This window comes from Trachypithecus francoisi, unplaced genomic scaffold (genome assembly GCF_009764315.1).
Source record: "Trachypithecus francoisi isolate TF-2019V2 unplaced genomic scaffold, Tfra_2.0 Lachesis_group1, whole genome shotgun sequence".
Taxonomy (NCBI): domain Eukaryota; kingdom Metazoa; phylum Chordata; class Mammalia; order Primates; family Cercopithecidae; genus Trachypithecus; species Trachypithecus francoisi.
The window spans coordinates 22173725-22191276 of NW_022681454.1; positions in this window are offsets into that span (position 1 = coordinate 22173725).

The window sequence follows — 17552 nt, forward strand, 5'->3', positions numbered from 1 at the left end:
TAAGAATAATTGGTTTTTCTAAGGGAGAAAAGAAAACAAGAAGTTTGGAAAATTTATTTGAGGAAATAATTAAGAAAATTTATTTGAGGAAATAATTAAGAAAACCTCCCCTGGTCTTGCTTATATTTAGATATATAAATATCTAAATACCTAAATCTCAAAGAACTCTTGGAAGATTCACTGCAAAAAGGACATTACTAAGGCATATAGTCAAGCTATCTAAAGTCAATGTGAAAGAAAGAATTTCTAAGAGGAGTAAAACAAAAGCATCATGTAATCTATAAAGAAAAACCTGTCACGCTAACAACAGACTTCTCATAGAAACCTTACAGGCAAGAAGGGACTGGGGTTTTTTTCTTTAACTTCCTTACATAAAATAGTTGTCAGACAAGAATTTTTATATCCAGCAAAACTAAATAAATGAAGGAGAAATAAAGTCATTTTCAGACAAACAAATGCTGAGGGCATTTGTCACTACCAGATCTTCCCTACAGGAAATGCTAAAAATAGATCTAACTCTTGAAACAAAAGTTTGATATGCACCAGAATAGAATTTCTTGAAAGAATAAAACTCACAAGGCTCATGAAACAATAAGGCAATGAAGAAAACAAGGAAGGTATAATGATTGGAACAGTACCTCACATCTCAATATTAACATTGAATGTAAATGTCCTAAATGCTCCACTTGAAAGATGCAGATTGGCAGAATGTACAAAAAAACCAAAATAAAGCAAATATCTGCTCTCTTCAGGAGACTCACTACCATATAAGATTCATTTAAGCTAACATAAAGGAGGAGAAAAAGATATTCCATGAAAATGAAAACCAAAAGCAAGCAGGAGTACCTATCCTTACATCTCCATAAAACAGACTTTAAAGCAACAACAGAAAAATAAAAAAAGATCATTATATAATGATGATAAAAGGGCCAATTCAACAAGGGATATTGCAATCCTAAATTTATATGTACCTAACACTGGAGCTTCCAGATTCATGCAACGATTACTCCCAGACCTAAGAAATGAGATAGACAGCAACACAATAATAGTGGGGAACTTCAACACTGAACTGATGGGACTAGAAAGATAATCAAGACGGAAAGTCAATAATGATGCAATAGACTTAAACTACATTCTAGAGCAAACAGACCTAACAGATACATACAGAACATTCTAACCAGGAACTGCAGGATATTCTCATCAGCACATGGGACATTCTCCAAGATAGACCATATGATAGGCCACAAAGCAAGTCTCAGGAAATTTTTAAAAATTGAAATCATGTCAGCTATCTTCTCAGACCACAGTGGAATAAAACTAGAAATCAACTCCAGAAGGAACCCTTAAAACTATACAAATACATAAAAATTAAACAATCTCCCCTGGATATTTTTTGGGTTAACAGTGAAATCAAGATAAAAATTTTAATAATTATTTGAAATGAATGATAATAGTGACACAAGTATCAAAACCTCTGGGATATGGCCAAAGCAGTGCTAAGAGGAAAGTTTATAGTATTAAATGCCTACATCAAAAAGTCCAAAATTGACAACATAATGTCACACTTCAAGGAACTAGAGAAACAAAAACACACTAAATCCAAAGTTAGCAGAAGAAGAGAAATAACAAAGATCAGAGCAGAACTAAATAAATTTGAAACAAAAAATACAGAAGGTATTTCAATGTAACCTTTGAATTTAAATAGCTGATTCATTAAAAAGATAAATAAATTTGATAGACTGTCAGCCAGATTAACCAAGAAAAGATTCATATAAGCTCAATTAGAAATGAAACTAGTAACATTACAACTGACACCACAGAAATGCAAAAGATCATTTGTGACTAGTATGAACACATTTATGCACACAAACTAGAAAATCTAGAGGAAATGAATAAATTCCTGAAAACATACAACCCTCCTAGACTAAATCGCATAATAGAAACTCTAAACAGACCAATAATAAGCAGTGAGATTGAATCAGTAATTTAAAAAATGCCGGAAAAAAGCCCAGAACCAAATGGAGTCACAGCTGAATTCTACCAGATATTCAAAGGATTGGTACCAATCTACTGAAACGATTCCAAAAGATTTAGATGGGAGAATTATCCCTAACTTATTCCATAAAACCAGTATCACCCTGATACCAAAACCAGGAAAGAACATAACAAAGAAAGAAAACTACAGACCAGTATCCCTGTTGAACAGAGATGCAGAAATCCTCAACAAAATACTAACTTACCGAATCCAAGAGTACATCAAAAAGATAATACATGATGATCAAGCACGTTTCATCCCATTATCCAGGGATGCAGACACGGTTTGACATACTCAAGTCAACAAATATGACACATCAAGTAAACAGAATTAAAAAACAAAACCCATATGATTATCTCAATAGAGGAGAAAAAGTATTCAAAATCCAGCATCCCTTTATGATAAATACTCTCAACAAACCAGGTGTAGAAGGGACATTGCTTTTACAATAGCAGCAAAAATAAAATAAAATACCTAGGAATACACTTAACCAAGGAGGCAGAGGATCTCTTTAAGGAGAACTATAAAACACTGCTGAAAGAAATCATAGATGACACAAGCAAATGGAAACACATCCCATGCTCACAGAATGGAATAATCAATATCATGAAAATGACAGTATTGCCCAAAGCAATCTACATGTTCAATGCAATTTCTGTCAAAATACCAACATCATTTTTCACAGAATTAAAAAAAAAAACAATTTTAAAATTCATATGGAACCAAAAAGAGCCCAAATAGCCAAAGCAATCCTAAGCAAAATAAAAATCTGGAGGCATGATATTAACAAACTTGAAATTATACTGCATGGCTAGGTATCAAAACCACATGGTACTGGTGTAAAAGTAGACACATAGACCAATGGAACAGAATAGAGAATGTGCAAATAAAGCTAAATAGTTACAATCAATTGATCTTTGACAAAGCATACAAAAACAGAAATTGGGGAAATGAAACTCTATTTAACAAGTGGTTCTGGAAAAACTTGATAGCCACAGGTTGAAGAATAAAACTTGATCCCTATCTCTTACCTTATACAAAAATCCACTCACAACGGATCAGTTTGAATCTAAAACCTGAAACCATAAAAATTCTAGACGATAACCCAGGAAAAACTCTTCTGATATTGGGCCTAAGCAAATAATTCAGGACTAAGACTTGCTTTTGAAAGCAAGGGCAACAAAAGCAAAAATAAATAAATGGGACCTAATTAAACTAAAAAACTCCAGTACAGCAAAAGAATTAATCATCAAAGTAAACAGACAACCGATAGAATGGGAGAAAATATTTGCAAACTATGCACCTGACAAAGGACTACATATCCAGAACCTTCAAGGAACTCAAGTCAGCGAAGAAAAAAAAAAGAAAAGAAAAGAAAACCAAAAACAAATAATCCCATCAAAAAGTGGGCAAATGAATAGAGTCTTTACCCATTTATTCTAAGTGAAGTAACTCAGGAATGGAAAATTGCTGATTTTGAGGAAATTACCACTTCTATTTATTACTTGGAAAGTGAAATTCTTGTTATGTTTGAGGGAGTTAGGCAAAGAAGTAGGAGGGCTTAGGAACACAGAAAGTATCTTTAATGGCCACTGTGAGGAATGAAGAGTAATCCAGGGACATGTGAAAGAATTATTGAAAGGAATTGAAGTTCAGCTGGGGAGAGAGAACATGTATTTGCAGTGGTGTGATTTCCTCCACAAGGGTTCAGCAAGTATTATATAGGAAGTATATGTTTTAATGTATACTAGTTGGGGACTTTTATGGGAGTAGAAGTTCTTGAGAAAGAAAGGTTGAAATAATACAGCATGAGAGCTTGACTTGTATTTCAGTTATCCATTGCCGCATAACAGACAACTGATAAACTTAATGGCTTAAAGCAACCTAATTCTTATTCATGCTCAGGAATTCAGGCAAGGCTCAGCTGGATAGTTCTTCTGTTCTGAGTAGTGTCACTGGGGCTATTCACTCAGCTGCATTCAGATGAACCTAGATTGGGCTGGAAGGTCTATAAGAAATTCATTCTCTTGTCTGACATCTCATTGCTCCCCAACACAGTCTTTCTCTGTCTTTTTCTCTCTCTTTTTCCCTCTTTCCTTTGCTTTCCCATCTCTCTTTCTCTACACATTGTGTTTCATCATTTAATAGGCTAGCCCTAGCTTCTTTATGGCATAGAGGCTGGCTTCCCTAGAGAATAATGTCCCTTCTGCACTTTTCATTAATAACAATTCCAGCCCAGCTTCAAAGAGAATTGTAGAAATAGGATTCACCACTTGATCAGAGGATTGACCTACATATACAGGAAAGAGGACAATCAGTGACAGCCATATTTGGAGACTACCCACCACAACAAGGTAAGGGGAATAAAAGAAATACAGTTAGGTTCCAGATATGCAATGGAAAAAACTGGGATTTTATTTGTACATACATAGGAAATAAGTGGCTGGAGTTTATTTTATGGGTGAGGTTATTCTACTCCTAGAGGGAACTGTAGTATCTCTGCTAGAAGACCAAGTTATCTTTCATTATAGTGTCACAAATTTTCTGACCCAAGTTTGAGGACTCAGAAAAAAAAGAAAAAACCTAAAAACTTCATATAGGCTTTCTTATTTGAAATTTCATTTTAACATTAAGACTCAGTTCACTCCGAGGGGAAAAAAAAAGTAGCTCTTGGGCATGAAAATATCACATTAAATTAGACTCTTCTTGGCCTCTGGGGAGATGATAAAATTAGAATTTTCTATGAAAACATGTAATAATTTGATCTTAGAGGTAAGGAAGGATATTCAGGAAAAATGTGAAGTTAATATAGTAGATGTAGGATACTCTCTTCCTTTGGGGATTCATTCCATTTATGGCAGCACTCAGCTCGCTTTTGAACCCAGGGACATTCATTATCTACGGCTTGCCGATCCTGGGTTCAAATATTCTCAGGAGCACCTGTCCTGGAATTTCCTTATCAGAGTTGGTTCTTCCACTTTGACCCTCTATACAGTTTCTCTGCCTGTCCCTTAGGGCTTAAGATTCTGGAGTGAATGTGAATCTACATTTGTATCTCCCTACTTGTTCAGACTTTCAGTTTTAGACCAACTACCTTTTTGGTCTATGGAAAATTGAATTACATCTTCTTGGAGCATCCCTTTATTACTTTTCTGAGGCTGCACCATAGTTCTGGATTCATTACAAAGTACCATGGACTGGTGTTACGATTTCCTGGCTTATTATAGTCAAAATCTTAAGTTCTCTTGGAAGAGTGGAGTTTGAAATAAGAGAGATACACAACAACAAGAAAAGATTTTCCTGGCTGGGGACAGTTAGTAGGAAAAAAAATTGACTATAATAAGCCAGGAAATCTTATCACAAGCCTTTCTTTGTTTGAGTCTGTGGCCTGCTTCAATGGAGGCAAAGGACATGGAAAAGACAGAGATAACAAATTAATAATGCAAATGTCTTCCTGCCACATTTTCCCACCACTCCCAATCAATGATGATGTGTCTATATGTCTACCTCCAAAAGGGAACACTAGCTAGTCTTTTAAACAGTACCATCTAAGTGAATATAATCATTCGAAAGGGTGAGGGAAGGCTTTTGAGCTCCTACAATCCTCATCCCTGACATATGTATTCACGTCTATAGTGGCCTTTTGGAGAAAATTCCTGTTTTTCTAGTCATTCAAATAAATGAGTTCAGTGATATGCATTTCAATCTAGGTAGAATCAAAGGAAAATAATGAGACAGATGAGGGTGGGTGGAGCAGTGTAAAATTATCTAGTTATAGTACTTTAGTAGTGGATTACTCACCTCTTGTAGAATAGGGTCTGTCAATGTGTGTACATTGATGTGAATCATAAAAATACTGACGTGAATATTGCTTTACAATATCTGAGCACTCTTCTATCTACAATTGCATTTGAACCTGGTTTCTACTCATAGACCATCACCATGAAAAAAAATTTACTTGTCTTTTCTTCCCTTACAATATAGGATTCCTGATTAAAAATATAATGAGCAGATGCAATTACTTATCCCCGAAACATTCAAGAAACAGAGAGCTCACTGCTTCATGATGCCAAGTATTTTAAATGTACAGCTCTAACTGTTCAAAAGAATTTATGTTTTTATCAGAGCTGATAGCTACCATCCATAAATTTCATTCACTGGCCCCAGTGTGGAGCTTAGAGAAAAAAAGAGCCAATCTTTTGAGTCAAGTGCACATGGATCAAAAGAGTAACTTAAACACTTCCTGTGTATGATTTTTGAGAAGTGGCATGAACTCTCCAACAACACTGGGTGATCTGTAAAATGCTGGTAATCATGCTGACCGCAGAGGATTTTTCTGAGTATTAAAAATGTGGTGAAGCATAAGCCTTTAAATGATAATAGTTTACTTAATCCTCTCCCAGTAGAGGGAACTTGATGACGAACATAACCATTGCTCTGAATTGTATTACACCAGTTTTCCATTCAGGCTCCAAGTCACTGCTTCCCCTGTGAGTATGTCTGCTTCCGTTAGCATTCTCCCCACTCATGTAGCGTTTCGGACTTGCTCAAACCACGCAACAGATAATCTCACACCTTACAGCTGAGGGTAGATTAAAAGGCAACATGCTCTGAATGAGGGTCTAGCCAAAGTCCGTGTGTAGTTCAGGTTTAAGTTTTGTGGACATTCTTTCCCTGGCTCAGAGTTCCTTCACCTTTATTTCTGAGTTCCATTAGGTTTTAAATTATTGGTCTTATTAAATGCTTGATAGTTTCTTCTACAACCTGTTCCTCCTTCTGCATACAACATCACTATGCATAGCATCAGTATCTTCCCAGTTATTTGTGCCAGAAACTGGGAATCATACTTGCATTCATGCTCAGCCTAAATACCACAATCAGAGTAGGTTCTATCAACTCTACCTCTCAAATATATTTTATATCCATCCCCTTTTCTCTGTCTCTTCTGACACCCTGGTCTAGATTTGTACCATCCCTCCTTGGAACTATTGTAGAGCTTCCCAAATGGATTATTTCAAGTTAACTGAAGAACTTACAAAATTGAATTACAACTTAGCCTTTATTTAAGAAAGCTGGGATTTCTGTAATATATTTGGGAAGACCTCTATACCACTGCGGTCCATCTTTCTTTTGATTATTAAAGTAGTAAGTTTCAAGTTACCTGGAAAATTCAGTAATGTGGAACCTCTCATTTAACTGTGAGGAACAAAAAAGAGGACTAATATAGTGCATTTATTCAAGATTGATTTTTGTGAAAGATTGTTCCCATTTGTAGTTTGTACTTCTGACTCATGGAGTCTCTCTTTTTGTTCTGGTTGCTTTGAAAAGCCAAGCAAAAGTTCCTTCAAGCCCAGCAGTTAATTGTCACAGTGATGCCTGTTTGATGACTCCATATTTATTTTAAGAGGAACCGCATCCCGTTGGGTCTGCCAGGATGAGTTAGCTGCGAAATGCATTCCTAAATAGCTAAATGATTCAGCGCAGAAACCCATATATAAAATTGACTTTGTAATGCAGCTACATGTCTCTCTGTTGGAAAGTCTATCTATTTCAGTTCTGTGCTTTATTTTATAATTCAATATTGCATATGAATAGGTCATGGAGGGAAGCTTTCCTGCCTCACAAAACCCATGTTACAACCAATATGTCGTTAAGACTTCGCCCAGTTACTTGGAAGCTTCCTTTGACGAGGAGAGCTCAGTTGTATGGAGGTAAATGTATCCGAAAATATTCACAATTGCACACTGCAGTTTGCAAATAACAGCTAGGATGCTCTTGAACCGAGAAACCCCCAAGAGGGTACTTACCTCCTTTGCATCAATAAAGTAAAACAGCTTCTTATCAGAGGCTGACTTTTGCTTACAGCTAGAAATCTGGCTAAACCCAGTTTCTAACCACTTAGAGACTTCAAATAATTCCCAAATTATACCTTCCTTCAAAGGGAATATGCTTTAAATCAAGTGTTTAATGTTAGGAAAATAATAACTCACATACTTGCACACCTTAGCAGCCTGTTTTAATTTAGAAACAAAGAGAACAGAGAACAGCACAGATTGTGCTTAGGTCCCAGCCTCCCCGCTTCCCCCAAACGTGCTCAGGAAATATGCTTCTTTTTAAAGAATAAGGACTTAATCAGCACTGAACCCCACAGTGACTCAACTGGGCATTTTCCTCAACAAATAGTAGATTAAGGATAAAAATGTGATGTTTTTCTGATATAGCATGAGGCCTAGTGATATGAGGTTGCTGTTTACAAGGTCCAGAGTACCAACCTGGTTTTCAGTAAATTCTTTCTCTCTCTCTCTCTCTTTCTCTGTGTGTGTGTGTGTGTGTGTGTGTGTGTGTATGTGTGTGTGTGTGTGTGTGTGTGTGTGAGATGGTTAAGTTTAAGTGTCAACTTGACTGGAGAACCCCAACTAATACAGTGTGTTTCCTTCAATGACTACCAAAGCAACCAAAGGCTATCAGTGGACTGGGTATTTATATCCATGGCTCCCTGTATTCTGTGGACCACCTGATAATTCTGGGGGAAAAACAATCCATGCATTGACAAAATGTGTGATGTGGGTGGGATGAGAGATACAGCATGCTGCTAAGGATGGCCCATCTTAATGAGAGTTGTGGGAGAGAACAAGGTCAGCACTCCAGATATTCAGGTACTCAGGTAGATAGGAACCCACTTCCTCTTCTATGTATCTTTATAGTCATTCAAATTATTTTTCTGCATTCTGTGGTTTAGTTAAGAAACCCCAGATGAGAAAGGCTGGTTGCGAATCGGGATGCACCATTTCTAATGTTGTCATGTCACGAGGTTATAAAATTTTGAGAAAGCCAATTAATTGCATTTAGTATCATTTTCTTTGTCTGTGACTCACATAAGAAGAACTGGTTGATTTCTGAGACGCCTTAGTGCTCAAAGAACCTGAGGTGAGTAACAAGGGTAGAGGAATGCAGAGGGATTATTCATACCGACGACATGCTCAGGAGTTTTGTACCTTCACATTTCCAACTTTTGGTATATATTTTTATACTGGAATATTTTTTTTTTCCTAGGTCAAAGTGAGAGAAAGAAAGTGCCACGGAATGTAGTTTAGTCTTGTGGCCAACATTTGAATTTCTTCTAAAATACTTTTACTAAATAACCACACATTCTATACTTGAATGCCTCTAGTTACAGAATACTCATAATCAGCAAATTTATTCACTCTATTTTTGAAGCATTTTCTAACCATTTTACCCTATGTAATATGTTATTTTTTTCAGCCCTATAATAGAACTACAAAATGAGGTTACATTTTTTATACAAAATAATCTCTCCAAAGATGGTCTAGTTACTGGAAACTCACCCTTCTCAATGCTTTCACTCCTTTCTCCTGATACTGTCTCATATGGACTTCAGACGACCGTTGGAATCTTCTGTGTCGACAGACTCAACCCAACATGGTGCAAGTTACCATGTTTTCTGGGAGAGAGGCAAGCTAATGCCTGGCTTCCATATGAGAAGCCTAGTACCAGTGTCATACATGGTGCCCCTGGAAAGAAAATGTTGTTTACAACTATAACCAACTCATACCAATTGGGACCCACATCAGTACAGGCACATAGGCTGGCAGTGCCTCCAACATGGGTCGTTGGATAACTAATAGGCCTTAAAGTTTCCAGTTCAGTTTAAATAACTGAGTCTAGTTCTTTATCATGGACAGACTACCTGAGAATAGTTAATCCAATTTGTTCTGTTTTTCCACACCATCAGCTGGGTGGCATCCATCCACCCCATGAAATTACTGTGCAACTCCTTTGGTAATGGAAGGGGGGAAACATCTGGAGGTGTTGGTGGGTGTTACGAGTGGGAGGCATAGGAACTGGGACCTTCTTCTGCTGTTTCTAATAGACTTCTCAGTAAGGTTAAGGTTAGTGGTGGTCAAATTGTGCTGAGAGCTCTCTGGTAGATACAGCAGTTAATCTACTTGCAATACTTTGAGAGAGCTGTATCAGAAAGTTTTCTTTAATGGTTTCTGTACAGGGTGCTTTCTTCTTACAAGTGGCTCTGAAGGACAAATGATCATTAATGTCCCCCTTTCTCTCTTATGTACCTCTAAGGCTTTAAGTTGTTGAGCACTGGGGTTGTTACCTCTCTTCACTGATCCAAAAATCAGTGTGCCCATTCCAAGAACTGTAGCTTCACCTTTTCTCCAGTCATCCCCTGTTCACACCGAGATTTTTGTTAGAAACAGTCTATTAAAAAGAGTGAAGAACACTTTGATAAGATGTAGAGACACTAATTATGTACTCCAGTTTGTCTTACATGGGCCACCATAGAGGGACTCAGTGAGACATGTGTTCATTATCTTTATGATCTAGGGCCATGTCAATACGACAGGAGAATCCAGGTGGATGAACTAGAATGAGCCCTGAATACTTTAGGTGTCTTTTTGGTAAGGTACCTCAAAGATATATCAACTAGATTTTGTTAGAGTTGCTGTTAAGGGAAAGAAAAAATTGTCAAGCTTAGGAATTGTCAGGCTAGAATCCTGAATTTTCAAAGCAGGTCTATATAATACATGCTACTTTCTCCCTGACAATTACTGACAATTACCCAAAAGGAGCTAAAAGAAGATAATCCCCTTCTTTGGAAAGGCTGTATTCAGTGACCAAACTGTCTTTCTAAGATGTATGGATTTGGAGGTCTTGAGAGAGGTAGAGTCAGAGAGCTTTTTGATTCCATTTTGGAGGCTGTTCCAAACATTGTGTACAGATGTTAGATTGTAAATTGTACAGAAAGCTGAAAACATGACATGGATTAATTTTACAGGTAATAATGGTATGGCTAAAGTTGAATAATTGGGTGCAGCTACTCATAATCTGAAAAAGTATTGACAGTGATGAGGCATCATTAATAGTCTTGCAAGGGGTTAAAGTTCTGACACACTCAAAATACAGAGAACAGATGGGGACCATCCCCCATGAAATATGGTCTTTCCAACTGCAAGACAAACTGGTCAACTTTGGGTAGGATTCATATCTAGTGCACAGTAGTGGCTTGTGCCTCAGAAACAAGGGATCCTTGACTTTGTGCCCAGTCTGTGGTGGTGGATGCATTGTCAAGTCCAGTACTATGATAGATCCAGGCAGCACTAGTGACAAACTGGGCTTAGTTAGCAGCTTGATTCCAGTTGGTCTCATCATAGAGGTATCCCTTACCATAAGGGTCATCTACACAAGTGACTCAGATGGTTTGGTTAGCAGCTGTGATTTGTCTCCAGAGTTTGTAGCCCAAACAAGGTATATCTTTCACCTGCCAACCTATGGTTTTCCAAGTGGCAAAGAGCCAGGTTATTGAAAACAGGAACCACTAGCTCAAGGATTAGCAGGAGTTGAGAATGGCCTTGAGTTTTGCGCAGGGAGCCAACTGACCACATCTACTTTCTGTTCCATATGGCTGGCGCTGAGATTTAACAACTGCAGTAGCCAGTGAACATAACTGGGTTTCAGTTTACATGAACTATTAGTAAACTAGGCCCAGTTATTTAAGAGAACTTTAATGTGTTGAGGGCCCTATTGAACCAGCAGCTTTGTGGAGTATAATGTTTCTCCTGAAGGGAAAACTTTCACTTTTTAATGAAAGTTTGAGATGCTGCTTGGGCCAGACTGATTACATTGCTGAATATACCATTTCAATTTCATAAGCAAATTTTGTTGGGCCTTTTCTACCATGTTGGCCATTTAGTTAAAGTTGAATCATTGTAAAATGGCAATACCAGCCTGGAAAGTAACAAGGATTCTATGGGTCAGGAGTTCATTTATGTCAAGAGCCCAAGAGCAAGTTGAAAGACACTTTACGAAAGAGGTCTACTTGGTAGACTTCAGAGGCAATGACTTCAAACCCTAAGAAACTCCTCTGGATTGAGGTTACCATGGTTTGCCTGAGGCTCCACTTGGCAAAGATCATCAGTCACAGAGATCTTTAGTGTTAAAGGGATCATTGAGACTATGGGTCCTCAGAGATATTACCACTTCTTTATATGCAGTTCTGCTCAATCAGGAGAATCTCCTCAGGCACTTATGGAATGAGGAAGTATAAGCATATAGTACAACACTTTGTCTTACACATTCAAATGAAGAAGCAAAAAAAAAAAAAAAAAAACCCATTAAATTGGCCCAATGGCATTATCTACAAGGTCATGTTCAGTTTCCATCCTCACTCTTAACCTAACTCACACTCAATCATTTGAATCCAGGTAGGCCCTCTTGTCATGGGACTGGATTGTGAATGGTGAATTTGGTACCTTTATCCAAAAAAGTTGTGAAAGTTTGTGACTGTCTTCTCCCCAAAGTTTTACTACATACTCAATGGGTATGACTTTTAGTCTCCTTTGGAAACAGGGAGAGATTTGATCTACCCCTAATCATCTTTATCTTTAGAGTAGATAAGATCAGGGTAGAAGGGGATGGAGGTCTAGGGGTCCATGGAAAGAAAATGCTTCTGTGCCAGCTAACAAGGCTTTGCATTACTTTCAGTTTTGAGTGACATGGCAGCAGCTCTTGTTTCAGTTAAACAAATTTTCAATGTTTCCAGCCCATACAGTACTTTAGGTGATGAGGTCAACATTATTGACATCATCTACTTTAGCTTTGGTGACTGCTTTCCTTAGCAGCCACAACCACATTGCTTTCTCAATAGATCTATCAGGTTTGCGTGCTGTGGCTGACTTGGGCTTGACTCCTATGACCCTTATTCTTTTCTTATTTATTTATTTAGAGGAGTTCACCTTAATCTGAGGCACTTGCTAACCCATTAGCAAGATAACATCTTGTAAGTTCTTAGCTAATTTCAACATAAGAACTACAGGAGCTTTCTAGGACAGTGATGCTAACTGCAATAATTTAATCTACGTTTTTCGGGCTCAGTGTCTCGTTTTCCAATAGGCCATCTTTATCAGCACTGTAACCCCAGTTTGACCAGTAAGAGCCCTACTATTAGTGCTTCTTCTATGGTTTTCCACAGGACTTTGTCTGTTTCATGGAAATCTACCTGAGAGGGATAAAGCTCTCTTATACAAGCCAGGATCCTTTAAAAAAAATCTGAGCAATTTTACTATCAGCTCTGATGGATCTCAGATGGCATGAAGATAAATTGCATCAGGCAATGAACTATAATACTGCCTATCTGTTACCATCCTTCTTTATCAAGCACCACATGCTCTATTCCCTTATCTCCCAAGACGAGCAGCCAAAGTTCTCATGAAATGCCAGTTTTCTGCCCACAGTGGTCAAGAATTCCGTTTTCCTTCCCAGTGTAAATTCATGTCTCTGTAACCCTTGTCTAAAAGGAGACAGAACCTTCTTCCTAGGTAGGGCAAACCTTAGACTGGTTGCTACAGTGTTGTTACAATAGGGTGGACCTGACCCTGATCACCACATTGACCCCCCTCAAGCCAAAGGGACAGATGGCAACAACCAAGGCACTTTACAGGAAGTTCCAGCATTTTCATTCATTCATTCATTCAATTCATTCATTCATTCACAAACACTTAGTGTGTATCTACTAATGCTATGCACTTTGCTATGTGCTAGGAATTTAGCAGGAAAGACAATAGATAAAAAATCTATTTGCAGAATAAAAGCTCCAAGTAAGTAAATTACAACATATATTGGAAGGTGGCAAAGGCTGTGAAGAAGAAGCAGAAGGAGGAAAGAAAGGGAGAGGGGGAGAAGAAGAAGAAGCAGGAAAAGAACAAGAGGAGGAAGAGTAGGGAAGAGAGAATGAGATGGAAGAAGAGGAGAAGAAGGAGAAGAGAAAGAGTGGGAAGAGGAGCGAAAATGAGAATACTATACTAGAATTCAGGTGTGGAGAGAGGGTGGGGGCATGATGTGGTGAGAGCAGAGTGTAGCTTAGTTGAGGTCTGGACAGCTTGTTGACAAGGGGAGAATTCAGTCAAGAATTGAAGGACTGGTAGTTAGGTAAACTGACTTGTATGGAAAGAGCATTTCATTTCCTATCATCTACCATGACCTAGAACAGTGCCTGATACACAGTAGCTCAGTGAAAACTCACTGAATGAATGGAAGTGCAGGCACCATCTGTTGAGTCCCGTTCTTTGTTTACAGACTGACATGAAAATTCCACGTTTTATCTTTGTTCAATTTCCAACTCTCCTGTGAGCAAATCGATAAACACGAACATATAAACCCAACGATCAAATACTTTTTAGTTGTAAGCAGAACACTTAATGGTTCAATCTGGAATATTTTAACTGATCTGGTTTCCCTTAGGAACAACGAGCAGATTCTTGTCTTGCACCTACATGAGTAAAGGAACTCACTAGAGGGATTCTCTCCCTGAACAAAAGGTGGATCTGTTCCAAAGACAAATTTCATTTTCTAACTAGAATACAAAAATTGCTGGCAGACCCAAATTGTAGATTTCTAATTTCAAGAAAATGTGATTGAGACTCCATCTACTATCTATTACATTAAGCCAACATGTGTTTCCCTAAATTTTGCCCATGGTCCCAATCCTACTTTTGGGGCCATAAAAATGAGTTGAATCCCCCTTTTATATATTGATGCTAAAATGTTTGAGACAGACTGATATCTTCTCTGCGTTTTCTCTTCTTCTGGAGTAAGTAACTTCATCTTAAAAAAAAAAAAAAAAAAGATTTCATTTAAGACATTGGAATTTCTCCATCATCTTATAAAACGTCCTATAAAAATGTTCTAATTTGTCTTAACTTGTGGTACTCACAATTGAATAAGTATACTAGCTGTGTTTTGAGCAGCACAGAGAAAAAATATTTCCATCTCATTTGTTCAGGATATATTTTTATTCATGTCGCTTAAGATAACATTCGCTCTTTTAGGGTAGTTTCATCTCCTCATAGGTAATTATTGAAACTATTTCCAGCTAAAACAATTGTTGTTTTCACCTGTGCTCTGCCAAGCCAAGTTGTCCCTGTGTTCTACTTGTGTCAGTTGTTTATAAGAGAACCCCAACAGTAACTTTACACTATTTTCTATTACATTTTAACTCACTAGATTTAATTACAATGCTTGGTTCTGTCAAAATATTTTTAATTTTGGCAATGTATTTGTTATTTTACCCATGGTTCATCTTATTGTCAAATTAGATGAGTTGGTCTTTCTGATGATTATTCAAGGTACTGAATTTAAAATTTACACAAACGTGAGAGCTTTTTGAAGTAAACTGTTACACAGTATTCTAAGATATAAAGATTGCACTTGTCAGTATAATTTTATTTTGCAAGTTAAATTATTAATATTTATTTATTATGAAGTCCTTCATATTAGCTAAATGAGGCAGTTATTGTTGAACACAAAATTTTCAAATCAGTGTTTAGGATGACAACTGAAATCAGATCAATCTCCTCACCTAATGTACTTGAATATTTTATTTTGGTTGCACAGTATTGTGAATATTGTTACTGAAACACAAGTACTTGCAGTAATCTGATTGGTTGATTTTTAACTCCATTGTCTTTGCAATCTCAAGATACCTTTTTTTGTGAAATAAGATGTTGAGAGAATAGTAGGATTTTTTTTGTTTGTTTGTTTAAAGCAAAGTGCAAATAATTTTTACAACTGTTCTCAATAACTTATTCAACAAATATTTCTTGAGACTCTCCTATATGACCAGCACTATTTTACCTGCTGTGGGCACAGTGATGTATAATAGAAAAACGTTACTGGCTCTTGGAAGCTACATTCTAATGATGTGAGACAGAAAATAAACACATGCACATAAAGATATGTGTGTACATGTGCACATAAATTGATATAGTTCAGTGTGTGTATATATATGCATATTATATGTGTATACGGGGACATTATATTACAAAACCCAAACCTGCATCTGTGCAGTAGGATAGGGCTGGAGAAAAAATACACAGTTTATGGACTCTTCTCACTTTATATTCATGTCCACTAAACTTGAACAATACTAGTTGGTAGTTATACCACATCTCCCCAGTCCACTCTTCTACTTTTCTTGAGGACTATTTTGCACCTTCTTTTCTCTTCTCAATTGTGAACAGTTTTCCCATTCTCACTTGTAGCCAAAGACTGTGCTTCCTACTTCTCTGAGAAAATAGAAGTTATCAGATGAGAGAATTTATAGTGTGCCAATGTCTAATCACATTTCAATTTTTGTTTTCACTATAGCCTGCGTATTTCATAAACGAATGAGTCATGCTCCTATTTAATGCTAACCCATCTACTTGTTCCCTAGATTCCATCCCCTTTTACCAATTCAAAGACCTGTTTTCAGCAATCCTTCTTTATTTTTCGTATGTTTGCTTTCTACTGGATTAGTTTCTCCCATCAGTCCTCCTTTTTATATCACTATATCACTTCCTCAAACAGCTACTGCTTCATTTCTTTGTTCTCCTTTGAAACAGAATTCCTCAAAAGTATTTTCTATTCTCATAATCTCTAGTTATTTTTCTTTAATTTTTTAATTGCTTGACATCTTAATGTTTTTCTAATGACTTTTTTGCTATGAAATATAACACAAGCAAAAATTACCTAAAATAAAAGTTGATATTAACAGATTAATAAATTATTAAAACCTCGTATGAAAACCACCAAACTCAACAAATTGGATATTTCCAGCATCTCAAAAGCCCTTCACTGGCTTCTTCCAAATTACTGCCTACCTCATCTCTTCCAATAGGTAACCATTCTCTTGATCTTTTATCTTATTTCTTCATTATATAGATCATATACCAGTTATGCATCTAATATGGTTTGGCTGTGTCTCCATCCAAGTCTCACCTTGAATTGTAGCTCCCGTAACCCCCATGTGTTGTGGGAGGGACTCGGTGGGAGGTAATTGAATCATGGGGGTGGGCTGTTCTCATGATAGTGAATAAGTCTCACGAGTTCTGATCGTTTTGTAAAAGGCACTTCCCCGGCCATGCTCTCTTGCCTGCTGTCATGTAACATGTGTCTTTGCTCCTTCTTCACCATCCACCATGATTGTGAGGCTTCCCCAGCCACGTGGAACTGTGAGTCCATTAAACCTCCTTTCTTTTATACATTACCCAGTCTCGGGTATTTCTTCATAGCAGTATGAAAAGGGACTAATACAGCATCTCTAAGCAGTTTAGTCTTATCTGTTTCTGAACTTCTTTTAAATGGAATTATGTAGTCTTTGTGTTTGTGCATTCTTTGTATCTGACTTCTTTTACTCCACATAATGTTTGGGTGATTACCTGTATGTTATGTGTACTAGTAGTTTGTTCATTTTCATTGCCGTGCATGGTATAAATGTACTACAGTTTGTTTTTCCATTCTGTCATTGATGGGATTTGGTTTGCTTTTATATTTTATTTTGAAAAATGCTATTATGAATATGCTTGTACATGCCTCTTGATTTTTATATATACACAGTTCAATGGCATATATGATGAGAAGTAAAATTGCGGACTCATAGGGACACATCTCTTCAGCTGTGATAATGTCACATTATTTTCCAAAGTGTATTAATTTATACTCTCAC